Here is an 18,036-nt window from a genome sequence, read left to right on the forward strand (position 1 = left end):
AAAATGTGTCCGAGACAGCGCCCCCTAGGCGGACACACGCTCCGGACAGAGCCCCTGTCGCTCAAGCCCTGGAAGCCCTAAGTACCTGGGTGGAATCAGTTCCAGGATTTCATCCATGCGGGAAAAGTTGAAAATGTGTCCGAGACAGCGCCCCCTAGGCGGACACACGCTCCGGACAGAGCCCCTGTCGCTCAAGCCCTGGAAGCCCTAAGTACCTGGGTGGAATCAGTTCCAGGATTTCATTCATGCGGGAAAAGTTGAAAATGTGTCCGAGAAGGCGCCCCTTAGGCGGACACAGGTGTCTGCATGAGCCCCTGTCGCTCAGATGCTGGAAGATCAGTTTGAAAAAGGACCGGGGTAAAGAGGGGGGAAGCACCATATATGTGTCCGGGAAGGCGCCCCTCGGGCGGACACAGGTGTCTGCATGAGCCCCTGTCGCTCAGATGCTGGAAGATCAGTTTGAAAAAGGACCGGGGTAAAGAGGGGGGAAGCACCATATATGTGTCCGGGAAGGCGCCCCTCGGGCGGACACAGGTGTCTGCATGAGCCCCTGTCGCTCAGATGCTGGAAGATCAGTTTGAAAAAGGACCGGGGTAAAGAGGGGGGAAGCACCATATATGTGTCCGGGAAGGCGCCCCTCGGGCGGACACAGGTGTCTGCATGAGCCCCTGTCGCTCAGATGCTGGAAGATCAGTTTGAAAAAAGAACCAGAGGATAGAGGGGAAAAACACCATATTTGTGTCCGAAAATAGCTCACTTTGACTCGGACGCGTTCCCTGTGATTTCAGCCTGTCAGACATGGTGCACATAGTAACGAGATGGAGGTGTTTTGGTCGACCAGGTAAAAAACGAAAAATCGAGAGAAGGTAAAAAGTAGGTGAAAAATTAAGCCTCTCTCGTTAAGGTACTTAGAAAAAATCCCAAAAAAAAAATGAACTCCCATTGAAATGAATGGGGAAAAATTTTTTTCTCGTTTTTTTTCTAAGTACAACAACGAGAGAAGGTAAAAAATGGTTTTTTTTAGCCTCTCTCGTTAAGGTACTTAGAAAAAAACCCAGATTTTTTATTTTCTCGTTTTTTTTCTAAGTACAACAACGAGAGAAGGTAAAAACAGGTGCTTTTTAGCCTCTCTCGTTAAGGTACTTGGAAAAAATCCGAGACATGTTTGGTCTTCCCCACTGACAGTGCGCCTTTGCTGGGTAAGTTGTGGACGTGCCAGGCACCCCCGGGACACCGGTGGAACGCGGCCGGACTCGTGGTACTCCAACCCGGGCATAATTTTGGATATTTTCCGGTCCTTTTTTTCCCCACTTTCCCAACTTTTCTTCTGAATCACAGTGCGCCTTTGCTGGGTAAGTTGTGGACATGGCAGGCACCCCCGGGACACCGGTGGAACGCGGCCGGACTCGTGGTACTCCAACCCGGGCATAATTTTGGATATTTCCCGGTCCTTTTTTTCCCCACTTTCCCAACTTTTCTTCTGAATCACAGTGCGCCTTTGCTGGGTAAGTTGTGGACATGGCAGGCACCCCCGGGACACCGGTGGAACGCGGCCGGACTCGTGGTACTCCAACCCGGGCATAATTTTGGATCAAATTCGGGACTTTTGCCCACTTTCCCAACTTTTCTTCCCAATCACAGTGCGCCTTTGCTGGGTAAGTTGTGGACATGCCAGGCACCCCCGGGACACCGGTGGAACGCGGCCGGACTCGTGGTACTCCAACCCGGGCATAATTTTGGATCAAATTCGGGACTTTTGCCCACTTTCCCAACGTTTCTTCCCAATCACAGTGCGCCTTTGCTGGGTGCGTTGTGGACATTGTAGGCACCCCGGAACCCTGGTGGAACGCGGCGGGACTTGTGGGACTCGAACCTGGGTGTGATTTTGGACCAAATTCGGGACTTTTGCCCACTTTCCCAACTTTTCTTCCCAATCACAGTGCGCCTTTGCTGGGTGCGTTGTGGACATTGTAGGCACCCCGGAACCCTGGTGGAACGCGGCGGGACTTGTGGGACTCGAACCTGGGTGTGATTTTGGACCAAATTCGGGACTTTTGCCAAATTTCCCAACTTTTCTTCCCAATCACAGTGCGCCTTTGCTGGGTAAGTTGTGGACATTGTAGGCACCCCGGAACCCTGGTGGAACGCGGCGGGACTTGTGGGACTCGAACCTGGGTGTGATTTTGGACCAAATTCGGGACTTTTGCCCACTTTCCCAACTTTTCTTCCCAATCACAGTGCGCCTTTGCTGGGTGCGTCGTGGACATTGTAGGCACCCCGGAACCCTGGTGGAACGCGGCGGGACTTGTGGGACTCGAACCTGGGTGTGATTTTGGACCAAATTCGGGACTTTTGCCCACTTTCCCAACTTTTCTTCCCAATCACAGTGCGCCTTTGCTGGGTGCGTCGTGGACATTGTAGGCACCCCGGAACCCTGGTGGAACGCGGCGGGACTTGTGGGACTCGAACCTGGGTGTGATTTTGGACCAAATTCGGGACTTTTGCCCACTTTCCCAACTTTTCTTCCCAATCACAGTGCGCCTTTGCTGGGTGCGTCGTGGACATTGTAGGCACCCCGGAACCCTGGTGGAACGCGGCGGGACTTGTGGGACTCGAACCTGGGTGTGATTTTGGACCAAATTCGGGACTTTTGCCCACTTTCCCAACTTTTCTTCCCAATCACAGTGCGCCTTTGCTGGGTGCGTCGTGGACATTGTAGGCACCCCGGAACCCTGGTGGAACGCGGCGGGACTTGTGGGACTCGAACCTGGGTGTGATTTTGGACCAAATTCGGGACTTTTGCCCACTTTCCCAACTTTTCTTCCCAATCACAGTGCGCCTTTGCTGGGTGCGTCGTGGACATTGTAGGCACCCCGAGACACTGGTGGAACGCGGCGGGACTTGTGGGACTCGAACCTGGGTGTGATTTTGGACCAAATTCGGGACTTTTGCCCACTTTCCCAACTTTTCTTCCCAATCACAGTGCGCCTTTGCTGGGTGCGTTGTGGACATTGTAGGCACCCCGAGACACTGGTGGAACGCGGCGGGACTTGTGGGACTCGAACCTGGGTGTGATTTTGGACCAAATTCGGGACTTTTGCCCACTTTCCCAACTTTTCTTCCCAATCACAGTGCGCCTTTGCTGGGTGCGTTGTGGACATTGTAGGCACCCCGGAACCCTGGTGGAACGCGGCGGGACTTGTGGGACTCGAACCTGGGTGTGATTTTGGACCAAATTCGGGACTTTTGCCCACTTTCCCAACTTTTCTTCCCAATCACAGTGCGCCTTTGCTGGGTGCGTTGTGGACATTGTAGGCACCCCGAGACACTGGTGGAACGCGGCGGGACTTGTGGGACTCGAACCTGGGTGTGATTTTGGACCAAATTCGGGACTTTTGCCCACTTTCCCAACTTTTCTTCCCAATCACAGTGCACCTTTGCTGGGTAAGTTGTGGACATTGTAGGCACCCCGAGACACTGGTGGAACGCGGCGGGACTTGTGGGACTCGAACCTGGGTATAATTTTGGATAAATTCGGGACTTTTGCCAACTTTCCCAACTTTTCTTCCCAATCACAGTGCGCCTTTGCTGGGTGCGTCGTGGACATGTCAGGCACCCCGGAACCCTGGTGGAACGCGGCGGGACTTGTGGGACTCGAACCTGGGTGTGATTTTTGATCATTTCGTGGACTTTTGCTATGCATGCCTTCTCCCCGCTAGTTTGATGTGTGCTGCTGCAAAAGTTCCAAGAGGGCGTTTTTGCCCCCCTCCAAACTCCCTCTCTTTGTTTATAGTGCATATTTCCTGCTGGATCTACTCTCTATTTACTCCAAGGAAAAAAACTAGCCGGTCGCGGCAAATTTTTACAATCGGTCGCCAAACTACGGCACGAGGGCCGAACGCGGTACGCCGGCGTCCAAGATACGGCCCGGGGATTTTTTTGATTTTTTGGGCTTTTTTTGATTTTTTTGGACATGTTGGGCATCCCAGGACTCGGGTGCGACTGCAGGACGTGTGGGGCTCTCACCTGGGTGTGGTTTTTGGTCATTTTTCCGGACTTTTGCCCACTTTTCCAAATTTTCTTCCCCACTCACAGTGCGCCTTTGCTGGGTGCGTTTTGGGCATGTGGGGGGCACCTCGGACTCGGGTGGGACGCGGCGGGACTTGTGGCACTCGTACCTGGGTGTGATTTTTGATCATTTTGTGGACTTTTCCCCAGACACTCTCCACTTGTCTACCCCACTTCCCCTGTGACTTTGCTGGGGGGCGTTTCCCCGCTGTCCTTTGTAGTGTAAGGGTTACTTTTCTTTTTTTTCCTGTCTGAAAATAGGGCCCCAAAAGGCCTCACACTCCCCGGGAAGACCTGATGGACGCCTCGGCGTCACTGAAACAGGCCAATCTGTCTGAAAATATGGCCCACGAAAGGCCTCACATTCCCCGGGAAGACCTGATGGACGCCCCGGCGTCACCGAAATACGGCAAACTGTCTGAAAATAGGGGCTCCAAGTGTTCCCCACTCTTTCTGGCCCACAAAAGGCCTCTCATTCCCCGGGAACACCTGTAGGACTCCCCGGCGTCAAGGAAATACGCCAAACCGTCTGAAAATAGGGGCCCAAAAGAACTGGAAATGATGCCTTTAATTTGGGGGGTGATGTCTATAATTATGGGGGTGCATTGGAGGCGGGAGTCCACTGGAGGGCTCCACACCGTCTGAATATAGGGCCCCAAAAGGCCTGGAATTAATGTATTTAATTTGGGGGGTGCATTTGCAGCGGGAGTCCACCGGAGGGCTCCATTTCCCCACTCTTTTGTTGACATATGGCCACAAAAGGCCTCTCATTCCCCGGGAAGACCTGATGGACGCCCCGGCGTCACCGAAATAAGCCAAACTGTCTGAAAATAGGGGCTCCAAGGGTTCCCCACTCTTTCTGGCCCACAAAAGGCCTCTCATTCCCCGGGAACACCTGTAGGACTCCCCGGCGTCAAGGAAATACGCCAAACCGGCTGAAAATAGGGGCCCAAAAGAACTGGAAATGATGCCTTTAATTTGGGGGGTGATGTCTATAATTATGGGGGTGCATTGGAGGCGGGAGTCCACTGGAGGGCTCCACACCGTCTGAATATAGGGCCCCAAAAGGCCTGGAATTAATGTATTTAATTTGGGGGGTGCATTTGCAGCGGGAGTCCACCGGAGGGCTCCATTTCCCCACTCTTTTGTTGACATATGGCCACAAAAGGCCTCTCATTCCCCGGGAAGACCTGATGGACGCCCCGGCGTCACCGAAATAAGCCAAACTGTCTGAAAATAGGGGCTCCAAGGGTTCCCCACTCTTTCTGGCCCACAAAAGGCCTCTCATTCCCCGGGAACACCAAAAGAACTGGAAATAATGTGTTTAATTCAGGGTGCATTTGCAGCGAGTGTCCACCAGAGGGCTCCAATTCCCCAGCTATAGTCCTGGTACTCTAAAATGATGGCACTTAGTCAAATTTCCGCCTTTTTTTGATGACTTCCAACTAGGAGAGGGACTAATTTTGAGTTCCGGACCCGGGTGGAGAACCATAGCAGGTCGGCCTTCTTAAAGGGAAATGCTCCTAGGCACTTAGTCAAATTTACGCCTTTTTTTTGGACTTCCAGCGAGGAGAGGGACTAATTTTGCTTTCCGTACCCGGGTGGAGAACCATAGCAGGTCAGCCTTCTTAAAGGGACATCCTCCTAGGCACTTAGTCAAATTTCCGCCTTTTTTTTTGGACTTCCAGCGAGGAGAGGGACTAATTTTGCTTTCCGCACCCGGGTGGAGAACCATAGCAGGTCAGCCTTCTTAAAGGGACATCCTCCTAGACACTTAGTCAAATTCACGCCTTTTTTTTTGGACTTCCAGCTAGGAGAGGGACTAATTTGGCGTTCTGTACCCAGGTGGAGAACCAAGGGACGTCGGCCTTCTTAAAGGGACATCCTCCTAGACACTTAGTCAAATTCACGCCTTTTTTTTTTTTGACTTCCAGCTAGGAGAGGGACTAATTTTGCGTTACGGACCCAGGTGGAGAACCATAGCAGGTCGGCCTTCTTAAAGGGACCTGCTCCTAGACACTTAGTCAAATTTCTTTTTTTGGTGACTTGACTTCCAAAGCCCGAGCGGGGGCCCCGCGGCCCCCGGCTCCATGGTGTTGTCGTTGGCCTAGTTTGCACTAGTTTCCAGGGCTCACCGCGTGGAGGTCGACAACTTGAGCCCCATGGTCTCTCCCCGTGGCGGGCCTCCTGCCCGCCTGGTACGCCGGCAGAGGGCCGGCACGCGGAAGGTGTGGTCTCGCCCCGCACGCGCGAGACGCTTCACCCCCTTCCGGGCGGCCCTCAGGCACTTACGAGAAAACCCCCGGGAAACGGGTTGCTCAATCCCTTCCCGGGCGCCGGTGGGGACATTCACCGGCCGTGTGTCTCTCTCTGACCCCCCAGGCAATTCCCCCCTGCATCAACCACCTTCCTCATGGCCGGCGTAATGCACCCAACACCGGCGGCTCGGCCACCCCCCTCACACGTGCAGCAAACCCCCCCGAAAGGGGGCGCGTCACGGCGGTAGACCGACCAAACCGCTAGTATGAAGCACCGCTTAAACCATGGATCTAGTGGGTATGGATAACGAGAGCGAATAGCCCGCGGCAGTTTCCCCAGTAGCACACGTGTCCAACACCATCCGGTCCTTACCATGCCATGCCAAGGGAGCGGAGGAGAACGGGCAGAAGCCCGCCAGCCCCACACCTCAAGGCCCCGATTTCCTTCTCTTAGAGGCAGACCCAACTTGTTCGATCGTGGGCGCGCGGCGCGCGGAGCTTACCTGCCCGCCACCCCCGTGGCCGGGGGCTCGTAACAGGGGTCACTCCGCGCGCCCTCCGCACGCGCAGCTTACCTGCCCGCCACCCCCGTGGCCGGGGGCTCGTAACAGGGGTCACTGCGCGCCCGCAGCTTACCTGCCCGCCACCCCCGTGGCCGGGGGTTCGTAACAGGGGTCGCCGCGCGAGCGCAGCTTACCTGCCCGCCACCCCCGTGGCCGGGGGCTCGTAACAGGGGTCGCTGCGCACGGGGTGCGCTCACAAAGGGGTGGGGCTCACCCTGCCCGCCACCCGTCGCGCGCGTAACGCGGACTGCCCGAGACGCGAGGTCCACCGGCAGCCGCGCCCGCACACGCGCTGGGCTCGTAACAGGGGTATTGTCCCGAAGGTGCTCTGGTCCGTGTTATTATTATGCGGAGCTTACCTGCCCGCCACCCCCGTGGCCGGGGGCTCGTAACAGGGGTCACTCCGCGCGCCCTCCGCACGCGCAGCTTACCTGCCCGCCACCCCCGTGGCCGGGGGCTCGTAACAGGGGTCACTGCGCGCCCGCAGCTTACCTGCCCGCCACCCCCGTGGCCGGGGGTTCGTAACAGGGGTCGCCGCGCGAGCGCAGCTTACCTGCCCGCCACCCCCGTGGCCGGGGGCTCGTAACAGGGGTCGCTGCGCACGGGGTGCGCTCACAAAGGGGTGGGGCTCACCCTGCCCGCCACCCGTCGCGCGCGTAACGCGGACTGCCCGAGACGCGAGGTCCACCGGCAGCCGCGCCCGCACACGCGCTGGGCTCGTAACAGGGGTATTGTCCCGAAGGTGCTCTGGTCCGTGTTATTATTAAGTCAGCACATGAGGAACCTTCTCATGGCGTCCATATAAATATTAAGGCAAGACTACCACGCCTCCAGTGGCCAGAGCTTGCGGGTCTCGGATTATCACAGCTTAAGGGGCCCGGTCCCCGTGTGTTGCCATTTATATTGTTGTTTTGAGGGGCCCGATCCCCCTTCAGCTACCTCATTAGAACCAGTCCAGGCACCCGAACACCATCCTTAGAATCCCGTATGGGTTTTCGGTGTGATAAATGCGCGCATCCCCGTCCAGGGTCAGCGCTCGTATGCATGTATTAGCTCTAGAATTGCCACAGTTATCCAAGTAACGGTGGAGTGTTCAAAGGAACCATAACTGATTTAATGAGCCATTCGCAGTTTCACTGTCAAACTCGTTTGCACTTGCACTTGCATGGCTTAATCTTTGAGACAAGCATATGCTACTGGCAGGATCAACCAGGTAGACCCGCTAGCGTGTTTACTGGCTTCTGTGATTCCCCGGCCGGGATGCCTACCGGCTAAGCCGAACGTTCGGTGACACTTGCCTTTCAGTCAGCGCGCAAGCGGCTTGCACGGGCCGTGAGCCGTCGCACACAGCCCGAGGAGTCCCGCGGGGCCAACATCATGCTCGGCTGAGAGTGGTTTTCGGCACGCTGTCCTGCCGGGTCTACGAAGGGGTGGCATGGGTTGCGCGCAGTGTCTCATGGCGCCGCCTAGGGTTCGAAAAAGGTGTTTCCGGAAGCACCGCAGCCGTCGCTGCCCAGGCCCTCCGGCACCACCCGGGGCGTGGGCCCGGATGGCATATGCGCGAAGGGACGCTGGGGCCGAGCCGGAGCGGGTCCGATGTAGGACAACTAGGGCAGACGGGTCGTCTCGATCTCGCTTCAAATCGGGCTTGCCGGGCGGCAATAGAGGCAGACCTGCAGGGCCGGAGGAATCCCCCACCTGGGTAACCGGCTGACGCCGGCCGGTGAGGGCCGCTCCGTGGCAAGTCGTGTTTACCAGAGGGTTAGAGGGGAAAGGGGAAGTGGGCCGGGGCTTTTCCCAGGTCCGAGCCCCTGTCGCTCAAGTCCTGGGAAGCCCCGAGTACCTGGACGGAGGTCCAGGATTTCATTCATACGGGAAAAGTTGAAAATGTGTCCGAGACAGCGCCCCCTAGGCGGACGCGCGCTCCGGACCGAGCCCCTGTCGCTCGAGCCCTGGAAGCGCCAAGTACCTGGGTGGAATCAGTTCCAGGATTTCATTCATGCGGGAAAAGTTGAAAATGTGTCCGAGACAGCGCCCCCTAGGCGGACACACGCTCCGGACAGAGCCCCTGTCGCTCGAGCCCTGGAAGCCCTAAGTACCTGGGTGGAATCAGTTCCAGGATTTCATTCATGCGGGAAAAGTTGAAAATGTGTCCGAGACAGCGCCCCCTAGGCGGACACACGCTCCGGACAGAGCCCCTGTCGCTCAAGCCCTGGAAGCCCTAAGTACCTGGGTGGAATCAGTTCCAGGATTTCATTCATGCGGGAAAAGTTGAAAATGTGTCCGAGACAGCGCCCCCTAGGCGGACACACGCTCCGGACAGAGCCCCTGTCGCTCAAGCCCTGGAAGCCCTAAGTACCTGGGTGGAATCAGTTCCAGGATTTCATTCATGCGGGAAAAGTTGAAAATGTGTCCGAGACAGCGCCCCCTAGGCGGACACACGCTCCGGACAGAGCCCCTGTCGCTCAAGCCCTGGAAGCCCTAAGTACCTGGGTGGAATCAGTTCCAGGATTTCATTCATGCGGGAAAAGTTGAAAATGTGTCCGGGACAGCGCCCCCTAGGCGGACACACGCTCCGGACAGAGCCCCTGTCGCTCAAGCCCTGGAAGTCCTAAGTACCTGGGTGGAATCAGTTCCAGGATTTCATCCATGCGGGAAAAGTTGAAAATGTGTCCGAGACAGCGCCCCCTAGGCGGACACACGCTCCGGACAGAGCCCCTGTCGCTCAAGCCCTGGAAGCCCTAAGTACCTGGGTGGAATCAGTTCCAGGATTTCATTCATGCGGGAAAAGTTGAAAATGTGTCCGGGACAGCGCCCCCTAGGCGGACACACGCTCCGGACAGAGCCCCTGTCGCTCAAGCCCTGGAAGTCCTAAGTACCTGGGTGGAATCAGTTCCAGGATTTCATTCATGCGGGAAAAGTTGAAAATGTGTCCGAGATAGCGCCCCTTAGGCGGACACAGGTGTCTGCATGAGCCCCTGTCGCTCAGAAGCTGGAAGAGCAGTTTGAAAAAGGACCGGGGTAAAGAGGGGGAAAGCACCATATATGTGTCCGGGAAGGCGCCCCTCGGGCGGACACAGGTGTCTGCATGAGCCCCTGTCGCTCAGATGCTGGAAGAGCAGTTTGAAAAAGGACCGGGGTAAAGAGGGGGAAAGCACCATATATGTGTCCGGGAAGGCGCCCCTCGGGCGGACACAGGTGTCTGCATGAGCCCCTGTCGCTCAGATGCTGGAAGATCAGTTTGAAAAAGGACCGGGGTAAAGAGGGGGGAAGCACCATATATGTGTCCGGGAAGGCGCCCCTCGGGCGGACACAGGTGTCTGCATGAGCCCCTGTCGCTCAGATGCTGGAAGATCAGTTTGAAAAAAGAACCAGAGGATAGAGGGGAAAAACACCATATTTGTGTCCGAAAATAGCTCACTTTGACTCGGACGCGTTCCCTGTGATTTCAGCCTGTCAGACATGGTGCACATAGTAACGAGATGGAGGTGTTTTGGTCGACCAGGTAAAAAACGAAAAATCGAGAGAAGGTAAAAAGTAGGTGAAAAATTAAGCCTCTCTCGTTAAGGTACTTAGAAAAAATCCCAAAAAAAAAATGAACTCCCATTGAAATGAATGGGGAAAATTTTTTTTCTCGTTTTTTTTCTAAGTACAACAACGAGAGAAGGTAAAAAATGGTTTTTTTTAGCCTCTCTCGTTAAGGTACTTAGAAAAAAACCCAGATTTTTTATTTTCTCGTTTTTTTTCTAAGTACAACAACGAGAGAAGGTAAAAACAGGTGCTTTTTAGCCTCTCTCGTTAAGGTACTTGGAAAAAATCCGAGACATGTTTGGTCTTCCCCACTGACAGTGCGCCTTTGCTGGGTAAGTTGTGGACGTGCCAGGCACCCCCGGGACACCGGTGGAACGCGGCCGGACTCGTGGTACTCCAACCCGGGCATAATTTTGGATCAAATTCGGGACTTTTGCCCACTTTCCCAACTTTTCTTCCCAATCACAGTGCGCCTTTGCTGGGTAAGTTGTGGACATGGCAGGCACCCCCGGGACACCGGTGGAACGCGGCCGGACTCGTGGTACTCCAACCCGGGCATAATTTTGGATCAAATTCGGGACTTTTGCCCACTTTCCCAACTTTTCTTCCCAATCACAGTGCGCCTTTGCTGGGTAAGTTGTGGACATGCCAGGCACCCCCGGGACACCGGTGGAACGCGGCCGGACTCGTGGTACTCCAACCCGGGCATAATTTTGGATCAAATTCGGGACTTTTGCCCACTTTCCCAACTTTTCTTCCCAATCACAGTGCGCCTTTGCTGGGTAAGTTGTGGACATGCCAGGCACCCCCGGGACACCGGTGGAACGCGGCCGGACTCGTGGTACTCCAACCCGGGCATAATTTTGGATCAAATTCGGGACTTTTGCCCACTTTCCCAACTTTTCTTCCCAATCACAGTGCGCCTTTGCTGGGTAAGTTGTGGACATTGTAGGCACCCCGAGACACTGGTGGAACGCGGCGGGACTTGTGGGACTCGAACCTGGGTGTGATTTTGGACCAAATTCGGGACTTTTGCCCACTTTCCCAACTTTTCTTCCCAATCACAGTGCGCCTTTGCTGGGTGCGTTGTGGACATTGTAGGCACCCCGGAACCCTGGTGGAACGCGGCGGGACTTGTGGGACTCGAACCTGGGTGTGATTTTGGACCAAATTCGGGACTTTTGCCAAATTTCCCAACTTTTCTTCCCAATCACAGTGCGCCTTTGCTGGGTAAGTTGTGGACATTGTAGGCACCCCGGAACCCTGGTGGAACGCGGCGGGACTTGTGGGACTCGAACCTGGGTGTGATTTTGGACCAAATTCGGGACTTTTGCCCACTTTCCCAACTTTTCTTCCCAATCACAGTGCGCCTTTGCTGGGTGCGTCGTGGACATTGTAGGCACCCCGGAACCCTGGTGGAACGCGGCGGGACTTGTGGGACTCGAACCTGGGTGTGATTTTGGACCAAATTCGGGACTTTTGCCCACTTTCCCAACTTTTCTTCCCAATCACAGTGCGCCTTTGCTGGGTGCGTCGTGGACATTGTAGGCACCCCGGAACCCTGGTGGAACGCGGCGGGACTTGTGGGACTCGAACCTGGGTGTGATTTTGGACCAAATTCGGGACTTTTGCCCACTTTCCCAACTTTTCTTCCCAATCACAGTGCGCCTTTGCTGGGTGCGTCGTGGACATTGTAGGCACCCCGGAACCCTGGTGGAACGCGGCGGGACTTGTGGGACTCGAACCTGGGTGTGATTTTGGACCAAATTCGGGACTTTTGCCCACTTTCCCAACTTTTCTTCCCAATCACAGTGCGCCTTTGCTGGGTGCGTCGTGGACATTGTAGGCACCCCGGAACCCTGGTGGAACGCGGCGGGACTTGTGGGACTCGAACCTGGGTGTGATTTTGGACCAAATTCGGGACTTTTGCCCACTTTCCCAACTTTTCTTCCCAATCACAGTGCGCCTTTGCTGGGTGCGTCGTGGACATTGTAGGCACCCCGAGACACTGGTGGAACGCGGCGGGACTTGTGGGACTCGAACCTGGGTGTGATTTTGGACCAAATTCGGGACTTTTGCCCACTTTCCCAACTTTTCTTCCCAATCACAGTGCGCCTTTGCTGGGTGCGTTGTGGACATTGTAGGCACCCCGAGACACTGGTGGAACGCGGCGGGACTTGTGGGACTCGAACCTGGGTGTGATTTTGGACCAAATTCGGGACTTTTGCCCACTTTCCCAACTTTTCTTCCCAATCACAGTGCGCCTTTGCTGGGTGCGTTGTGGACATTGTAGGCACCCCGGAACCCTGGTGGAACGCGGCGGGACTTGTGGGACTCGAACCTGGGTGTGATTTTGGACCAAATTCGGGACTTTTGCCCACTTTCCCAACTTTTCTTCCCAATCACAGTGCGCCTTTGCTGGGTGCGTTGTGGACATTGTAGGCACCCCGAGACACTGGTGGAACGCGGCGGGACTTGTGGGACTCGAACCTGGGTGTGATTTTGGACCAAATTCGGGACTTTTGCCCACTTTCCCAACTTTTCTTCCCAATCACAGTGCACCTTTGCTGGGTAAGTTGTGGACATTGTAGGCACCCCGAGACACTGGTGGAACGCGGCGGGACTTGTGGGACTCGAACCTGGGTATAATTTTGGATAAATTCGGGACTTTTGCCAACTTTCCCAACTTTTCTTCCCAATCACAGTGCGCCTTTGCTGGGTGCGTCGTGGACATGTCAGGCACCCCGGAACCCTGGTGGAACGCGGCGGGACTTGTGGGACTCGAACCTGGGTGTGATTTTTGATCATTTCGTGGACTTTTGCTATGCATGCCTTCTCCCCGCTAGTTTGATGTGTGCTGCTGCAAAAGTTCCAAGAGGGCGTTTTTGCCCCCCTCCAAACTCCCTCTCTTTGTTTATAGTGCATATTTCCTGCTGGATCTACTCTCTATTTACTCCAAGGAAAAAAACTAGCCGGTCGCGGCAAATTTTTACAATCGGTCGCCAAACTACGGCACGAGGGCCGAACGCGGTACGCCGGCGTCCAAGATACGGCCCGGGGATTTTTTTGATTTTTTGGGCTTTTTTTGATTTTTTTGGACATGTTGGGCATCCCAGGACTCGGGTGCGACTGCAGGACGTGTGGGGCTCTCACCTGGGTGTGGTTTTTGGTCATTTTTCCGGACTTTTGCCCACTTTTCCAAATTTTCTTCCCCACTCACAGTGCGCCTTTGCTGGGTGCGTTTTGGGCATGTGGGGGGCACCTCGGACTCGGGTGGGACGCGGCGGGACTTGTGGCACTCGTACCTGGGTGTGATTTTTGATCATTTTGTGGACTTTTCCCCAGACACTCTCCACTTGTCTACCCCACTTCCCCTGTGACTTTGCTGGGGGGCGTTTCCCCGCTGTCCTTTGTAGTGTAAGGGTTACTTTTCTTTTTTTTCCTGTCTGAAAATAGGGCCCCAAAAGGCCTCACACTCCCCGGGAAGACCTGATGGACGCCTCGGCGTCACTGAAACAGGCCAATCTGTCTGAAAATATGGCCCACGAAAGGCCTCACATTCCCCGGGAAGACCTGATGGACGCCCCGGCGTCACCGAAATACGGCAAACTGTCTGAAAATAGGGGCTCCAAGTGTTCCCCACTCTTTCTGGCCCACAAAAGGCCTCTCATTCCCCGGGAACACCTGTAGGACTCCCCGGCGTCAAGGAAATACGCCAAACCGTCTGAAAATAGGGGCCCAAAAGAACTGGAAATGATGCCTTTAATTTGGGGGGTGATGTCTATAATTATGGGGGTGCATTGGAGGCGGGAGTCCACTGGAGGGCTCCACACCGTCTGAATATAGGGCCCCAAAAGGCCTGGAATTAATGTATTTAATTTGGGGGGTGCATTTGCAGCGGGAGTCCACCGGAGGGCTCCATTTCCCCACTCTTTTGTTGACATATGGCCACAAAAGGCCTCTCATTCCCCGGGAAGACCTGATGGACGCCCCGGCGTCACCGAAATAAGCCAAACTGTCTGAAAATAGGGGCTCCAAGGGTTCCCCACTCTTTCTGGCCCACAAAAGGCCTCTCATTCCCCGGGAACACCTGTAGGACTCCCCGGCGTCAAGGAAATACGCCAAACCGGCTGAAAATAGGGGCCCAAAAGAACTGGAAATGATGCCTTTAATTTGGGGGGTGATGTCTATAATTATGGGGGTGCATTGGAGGCGGGAGTCCACTGGAGGGCTCCACACCGTCTGAATATAGGGCCCCAAAAGGCCTGGAATTAATGTATTTAATTTGGGGGGTGCATTTGCAGCGGGAGTCCACCGGAGGGCTCCATTTCCCCACTCTTTTGTTGACATATGGCCACAAAAGGCCTCTCATTCCCCGGGAAGACCTGATGGACGCCCCGGCGTCACCGAAATAAGCCAAACTGTCTGAAAATAGGGGCTCCAAGGGTTCCCCACTCTTTCTGGCCCACAAAAGGCCTCTCATTCCCCGGGAACACCAAAAGAACTGGAAATAATGTGTTTAATTCAGGGTGCATTTGCAGCGAGTGTCCACCAGAGGGCTCCAATTCCCCAGCTATAGTCCTGGTACTCTAAAATGATGGCACTTAGTCAAATTTCCGCCTTTTTTTGATGACTTCCAACTAGGAGAGGGACTAATTTTGAGTTCCGGACCCGGGTGGAGAACCATAGCAGGTCGGCCTTCTTAAAGGGAAATGCTCCTAGGCACTTAGTCAAATTTACGCCTTTTTTTTGGACTTCCAGCGAGGAGAGGGACTAATTTTGCTTTCCGTACCCGGGTGGAGAACCATAGCAGGTCAGCCTTCTTAAAGGGACATCCTCCTAGGCACTTAGTCAAATTTCCGCCTTTTTTTTGGACTTCCAGCGAGGAGAGGGACTAATTTTGCTTTCCGCACCCGGGTGGAGAACCATAGCAGGTCAGCCTTCTTAAAGGGACATCCTCCTAGGCACTTAGTCAAATTTACGCCTTTTTTTTGGACTTCCAGCGAGGAGAGGGACTAATTTTGCTTTCCGTACCCGGGTGGAGAACCATAGCACGTCGGCCTTCTTAAAGGGAAATGCTCCTAGGCACTTAGTCAAATTCACGCCTTTTTTTTGGACTTCCAGCGAGGAGAGGGACAATTTGGCGTTCCTGACCCAGGTGGAGAACCATAGCAGGTCGGCCTTCTTAAAGGGAAATGCTCCTAGACACTTAGTCAAATTTACACCTTTTTTTTTTGGACTTCCAGCGAGGAGAGGGACAATTTTGCTTTCCTGACCCAGGTGGAGAACCATAGCACGTCGGCCTTCTTAAAGGGACATCCTCCTAGGCACTTAGTCAAATTCACGCCTTTTTTTTGGACTTCCAGCGAGGAGAGGGACAATTTGGCGTTCCTGACCCAGGTGGAGAACCATAGCACGTCGGCCTTCTTAAAGGGAAATGCTCCTAGGCACTTAGTCAAATTCACGCCTTTTTTTTTGACTTCCAGCGAGGAGAGGGACAATTTTGCTTTCCTGACCCAGGTGGAGAACCATAGCACGTCGGCCTTCTTAAAGGGACATCCTCCTAGGCACTTAGTCAAATTCACGCCTTTTTTTTGGACTTCCAGCGAGGAGAGGGACAATTTGGCGTTCCTGACCCAGGTGGAGAACCATAGCACGTCGGCCTTCTTAAAGGGAAATGCTCCTAGGCACTTAGTCAAATTCACGCCTTTTTTTTTGACTTCCAGCGAGGAGAGGGACAATTTTGCTTTCCTGACCCAGGTGGAGAACCATAGCACGTCGGCCTTCTTAAAGGGACATCCTCCTAGGCACTTAGTCGAATTCACGCCTTTTTTTTGGACTTCCAGCGAGGAGAGGGACAATTTGGCGTTCCTGACCCAGGTGGAGAACCATAGCACGTCGGCCTTCTTAAAGGGAAATGCTCCTAGGCACTTAGTCAAATTCACGCCTTTTTTTTTTGACTTCCAGCGAGGAGAGGGACAATTTTGCTTTCCTGACCCAGGTGGAGAACCATAGCACGTCGGCCTTCTTAAAGGGACATCCTCCTAGGCACTTAGTCAAATTCACGCCTTTTTTTTGGACTTCCAGCGAGGAGAGGGACTAATTTGGCGTTCCAGACCCAGGTGGAGAACCATAGCACGTCGGCCTTCTTAAAGGGAAATGCCCCTAGACACTTAGTCAAATTTACGCCTTTTTTTTGGACTTCCAGCGAGGAGAGGGACAATTTTGCTTTCCTGACCCAGGTGGAGAACCATAGCACGTCGGCCTTCTTAAAGGGAAATGCTCCTAGGCACTTAGTCAAATTCACGCCTTTTTTTTGGACTTCCAGCGAGGAGAGGGACAATTTTGCTTTCCTGACCCAGGTGGAGAACCATAGCACGTCGGCCTTCTTAAAGGGAAATGCTCCTAGGCACTTAGTCAAATTCACGCCTTTTTTTTGGACTTCCAGCGAGGAGAGGGACAATTTTGCTTTCCTGACCCAGGTGGAGAACCATAGCACGTCGGCCTTCTTAAAGGGAAATGCTCCTAGGCACTTAGTCAAATTCACGCCTTTTTTTTGGACTTCCAGCGAGGAGAGGGACTAATTTTGCTTTCCGGACCCAGGTGGAGAACCATAGCAGGCCGGCCTTCTTAAAGGGAAATGCTCCTAGGCACTTAGTCAAATTCACGCCTTTTTTTTGGACTTCCAGCGAGGAGAGGGACAATTTTGCTTTCCTGACCCAGGTGGAGAACCATAGCACGTCGGCCTTCTTAAAGGGAAATGCTCCTAGGCACTTAGTCAAATTCACGCCTTTTTTTTGGACTTCCAGCGAGGAGAGGGACTAATTTTGCTTTCCGGACCCAGGTGGAGAACCATAGCAGGCCGGCCTTCTTAAAGGGAAATGCTCCTAGACACTTAGTCAAATTCACGCCTTTTTTTTGGACTTCCAGCGAGGAGAGGGACTAATATGGCGTCCCGTACCCAGGTAGAGAACCAAGGCACGTCGGCCTTCTTAAGGGGACATCCTCCTAGACACTTAGTCAAATTCACGCCTTTTTTTTTGGACTTCCAGCTAGGAGAGGGACTAATTTTGCGTTCCAGACCCAGGTGGAGAACCATAGCAGGTCGGCCTTCTTAAAGGGACATGCCCCTAGACACTTAGTCAAATTTACGCCTGAAAATAGGGCCCCAAAAGAACTGGAAATAATGTATTTAATTCAGGGTGCATTTGCGGCGAGTGTCCACCAGAGGGCTCCAATTCCCCCACTATAGTCCTGGTACTCTAAAATGATGGCACTTAGTCAAATTTCCGCCTTTTTTTTGGACTTCCAGCTAGGAGAGGGACTAATTTGGCGTTCTGTACCCAGGTGGAGAACCAAGGGACGTCGGCCTTCTTAAGGGGACATCCTCCTAGGCACTTAGTCAAATTCACGCCTTTTTTTTGGACTTCCAGCGAGGAGAGGGACAATTTTGCTTTCCTGACCCAGGTGGAGAACCAAGGGACGTCGGCCTTCTTAAGGGGACATCCTCCTAGGCACTTAGTCAAATTCACGCCTTTTTTTTGGACTTCCAGCGAGGAGAGGGACAATTTTGCTTTCCTGACCCAGGTGGAGAACCATAGCACGTCGGCCTTCTT

This window comes from Nerophis lumbriciformis, unplaced genomic scaffold, assembly GCF_033978685.3.
Source record: "Nerophis lumbriciformis unplaced genomic scaffold, RoL_Nlum_v2.1 HiC_scaffold_176, whole genome shotgun sequence".
NCBI lineage: Eukaryota > Metazoa > Chordata > Actinopteri > Syngnathiformes > Syngnathidae > Nerophis > Nerophis lumbriciformis.